This window comes from Schistocerca piceifrons, chromosome 7 (assembly GCF_021461385.2).
Source record: "Schistocerca piceifrons isolate TAMUIC-IGC-003096 chromosome 7, iqSchPice1.1, whole genome shotgun sequence".
Classification (NCBI taxonomy): domain Eukaryota; kingdom Metazoa; phylum Arthropoda; class Insecta; order Orthoptera; family Acrididae; genus Schistocerca; species Schistocerca piceifrons.
The window spans coordinates 352,156,165-352,160,922 of NC_060144.1; the positions used below are offsets into that span (position 1 = coordinate 352,156,165).

General features: G+C 38.0%; 1 long non-coding RNA gene across 2 annotated transcripts; it reads right to left on the reverse strand.

Moving 5' to 3' along the window:
• Window positions 1-805: 805 nt before the first annotated feature.
• Window positions 806-3,625, reverse strand: LOC124805257. Of its 2 annotated transcripts, none has more exons than XR_007017422.1 (3): window positions 3,522-3,625; window positions 1,960-2,039; window positions 806-1,688 (listed from the first exon to the last, which is right to left on the reverse strand). It is a non-coding gene; the product is annotated as an uncharacterized LOC124805257 (long non-coding RNA). The 2 variants fall into 2 exon arrangements; XR_007017423.1 differs by lacking the exon at window positions 3,522-3,625 and adding an exon at window positions 2,141-2,185.
• Window positions 3,626-4,758: the final 1,133 nt, after the last annotated feature.

Here is a 4,758-nt window from a genome sequence, read left to right on the forward strand (position 1 = left end):
AATCTGTTTCTTGCTTCTGAATAGCCCTGTATTGTGGTTGTTCCCACTGCCAATTAGCAATTCACACAGATGTTACCCAGCAATACTGATGAATGGTAGTCTTGATCCACTGTCACATGTATCTGGTAATATGTATGCTCATTTTAGGAGCTCTGTTTTATTACTGACTTTACTGCAAATATGAAATGGCTCCAATCTTTGTAACAGTGGCCATGAAATGTGACTTGGAACAGCATGTATTTTAAGATACATGTGTATTAATGTGATGAAATTAACAACACTCAAAGACTTAATACTGCTATAGCTATTGGACTTTCACCCCACAGTACGTATACTTACTACCATACTTTACTTAACACTGTAACCGTGACGTTGCATACGCATCTTGCCTAATGCAGGGGCATTAGAGCAGTGAGATGATTTATCAGTAGAAACCTGACACAGCTTCTCACCATTATCAACAGCATCAAACCACACACACACACACACACACACACACACACACACACACACACACACACACACACACACACACACACAGACGTACGTTGATCAGAAAATTATTTCTCATGTACTATCTTTAATGCTATACAAAGTATACTTAATGTGATATTTCATGCCTTAATATTGGATTCTGTGACACCTTCCATCTCATTGTAAAAATATTATAGACACTGACCTCAGAGACAATAAAGTTTTTTCTTGTCACCTCATCAGTAGTGGCAATGGATTGTTATTCCCATTTATTTACATTCATTTTACATTTTCATGTGACTACAACTCTCAAAGTTATGGATGGCAACTTTCTTCATTGTCGACAGAACTATACAACATAAAACTCATTTTACATTTTTACCTCTGACCACATCACACAAAATTATGAGTGTTATCATTCTTTATTTTCCACAGTTATACATATTTTCACAAAACATATCAATATTTTACCACTACATTGTATCACTTTGGGCATAATTGTGGGATATCTGGTTTCGAAGAATGGGATTCAGTGTCCCTAGTTCTCGTTGGTAGAGGACTAGTAGCCCTCCACAGTCTCTGTTTGGCTGTCGGTGAAAGCTTCATTGACCTCTCACCATAGTCTACATTAGTTTGCTGCACTGTGGTATATCTCACAGTGAGCTGGGGTATTTCTCACAAGTGCGCTGGGAGCACAGTCATTCACAACATTATTTCTCATACAAATTCTGACCCAACAGTCTATACTTGCTATTCGACACATTTTCTTACCGCTATTTCATCACTATTTACAATAAATATATAGGTAACACTAGATAATTATTACACATAAAATAGTGGATCCTAAGCCACAGGGGATTCTCAGGATCCACTTGCCCGTCCACCATCCTTTGAAGGCTTCATTTGTTGATAATTTCCTCTTGTAGTTCATCAGTCTTAAGTCCAGCAACTTCAGAGTTGTCCAACTGGAGAACTACATGCTTTAAAGGCAGCAATACAGGTATTCCTGAGATTTTTGCTTCTCATCATCTATAATACAATAGTCTATTTACATCATATTTGAGTTTGAGCTCAGTTCCAGTGGTTGCAGAAAAATATTAATGGATTAAGGACGAGTCCACCTTTTTGTAAGTACACAAATTAGTGTTTTACTGTATCACCCAAAAATGGCTCACAGCATTTGTAGCATCCTCAGTGCGTTCCTTGCTATTTTCCTGAAAATACATACATAGATGTTATTATAGGTTATGGAATATGATGCATCAAATTTTGTAATCATTTAAATTATATGTGCCCTTTAGCCTTCATTTTACACTGAGTGTGTCCTGTGGCTGCACACTAAAATGAGCCACAGGTCTAAATCAGAACACCAGACATCTGCATACGTGAGGGATGTTAGAAAACCGTCTGCATTAATTTTATTATCCAATCTTTAATTTGTATATTATGGTGAAATTAATAGCATATGTTCGTTTCTGTCCTTACCGTTGTCGTATTTTCCTAGTTCTTAGCTGCGACAAGTTTGTTTTATATATCAAACGCGATTTCGTATAATTGATCTGGACCTGTGGGCATCGACAAAGATTTTGTGAAGCTTTGGTAAGGCGAACTATTTCGTGTAGTTTGTATCTTCATATATTCTCTTTTGCATTTTGATAGTATTTACCATGGAGGTAAAAATAAGAGGAGTTGTCATGACGTCACAAACTTGAAGCCGATCCAAGAGAAGGTCCGCCATGTTAGCTACCCCAAAACATTCGCTTCTGGTGGTTTGATTCCGTGTAGTCGTGAAGTGTTTTGATAAAAAATGCCGGCTTGCGTCGCTCACGGGTGTACTAATCGTTCTGATTGTAGTCTAAAGTTTAAACAAATCACATTTCATTCGTAAGTGGACTTATTTAAGTGCTATTTTCTTATATATACTTGAAATTCTGATGCACTGTAAAGTTTTACAGTATGGTTTTATTTCTGTGATTTAACTTTAGATTTCCCATCAATCCAAGGCGAAGAGCTGTCTGGAAGTGAGCATTACACTTGGTTTTCACTGTGTGGTTATTCTGAAGTAACTGAAAAGTCCTGGCAAGAAATATCCTGGAAATGAGGACTAATGTTTTAAAATGCAATAATTTAATGTAAAACTAATGTAACTACATGTAGTGAATTAAATCTTCAGTAAAATGTGTGGAACACCTGTTACAGTGGTTAAAATATAAGTACTTAAATGGTTACATATTTGTTAAAGCAAAGTTCCCTATCGAAGTCCAGGCTTAGATCATTACATTAATCACTGTGTTGTCGTGTTACCCTGTAAATTTCTGTTCTTTCCCACACTGAATGTCATTTGGCAGGTACAGTTTAAAAAGAAAGCAGATGTGGAAATTGCAATGGGCCTGACAATCTTAAATTCAGTTCTGTTCCTTCGTAATTTAACGCATTTTTCACTTTGTTGACAACAGCTGGCTTGTTTATATCATTCCTGCATCCATCTATGGGACACCAAAGGAAATAAGGTAAGTTTCTTGCAAATGTGAACATTTAAAATTTGCATTTGACTTGAAAATGCAACGAATACAAATCGGTGCCTCTAAACTATCAATCATTGTTTTTGGAGTTCTGGCTTTATCAATTATCGACACAAACACAATGAAAGTGAATAGAAATGGATTACAAAAGCACGGTTTTCATAGCACATACGTCTCTTCTCGGTTATTCTAAGTGTATAAACAAAAAGGAATTACAGTACTGAGGCAAGAAGCGGAACATTTTTACGTATTACTGTATCAAATACGCATTTAAGACCAGAAAAACGTTTGAAGTTGCGTCCCTTATGCTGTGTTGTTCACTAAAACCGAGTAACATTTACTATATAAAACAAATATCACGTGCACACGGCAAATAACGAACAAGAAGCAATTGTAAACACTCGTCTGCTAATGTTTTGGGGGATCCAAGATGGCGGCAGGCCTCGCCCACTGGCTTCAAAACAACGTACAGCGCAGGTCTGTAGCGCCATCTCCCCTTATTCTACCTCCATGGCATTTACTCACATTTTCTCCTGTTCGTTTGCAAACAGTACGTCCTGTTACTTCGCTCCAGCATGAACACACCCATTACTCTGCACTCCGCACAACTGCACAAATTTACATCTCTGATGCGCTTCCTGCTGTCGTTTCTCATTTGTTTAATCTTTAGTTTTTCTTTGACGCCCGCGAACTTTGAAATGTCATCTGTGTGTGTGTGTGTCGGATAATTCATTTACAATGTTGAATAGTCTTTTATTACATAGTACTGTTTGGTCATTGATAACTTTTTGCCCCGTGTGGTAGCCTTGTGGAGATAGGAATTGTCTTCTATTGTCAAAAGTTGTGACATATGGTTTCTGTGTTTCAGGATTTACGTCTGTTTCTATGACACAGAAGGTTGGTTGGTTGGTTTTGGGGAAGGAGACCAGACAGCGTGGTCATCGGTCTCATCGGATTAGGGAAGGATGGGGAAGGAAGTCGGCCGTGCCCTTTCAGAGGAACCATCCCGGCATTTGCCTGGAGTGATTTAGGGAAATCAGGGAAAACCTAAATCAGGATGGCCGGACGTGGGATTGAACCGTCGTCCTCCCGAATGCGAGTCCAGTGTCGAACCACTGCGCCACCACGCTAGGTGACACAGAAGGAGTAGTCGTTTTTGATGAGATGCTCTGCAAACGTGGAAAGTGTGCTGTCACTTTTCAGTGTTCATAAATGTTCTGAGTATCTAATTAAGAAATTTCTGCATATCTGTCCAATGTATCTGAGTATCTTATTCGGAAACAGTAAGCCAAAGAGAGTTCCTAAATACCATTAATTCACTGAAGAGTAAGTATTCAACTGGTATTGATGATATTCCAGATTATATCATAAAAATAACAACAAGACAAATGCTTTCGCCTTTATTGGACATATGCAATTCATCCTTATCGTGTGGTCTCTTCCCTCAGCAACTGAAAATGGCGAAAGTAATATCCCTACGTAAAGGTGATCAGCAATGTATGGGTAACTATAGGCCTGTGTCTCTATAGTCAGGGTTTTCGAAAATTATTGAAAAAGTGTTCCTTTCAAAACTAAGTACATTCTGCGAAAAGAATAATATTATTTCTGAATGTCAACATGTCTTCAGACCACAGCGATCAATTGAAACAGCCACTTTCAATCTGATAAACCGAGTCTTAAATGCAGTGGACAGCCACAGAAATATCTCAGGTTTATTCTTGGACCTAACAAAAGCTTTTGATGTGATTGATCATGCTACACT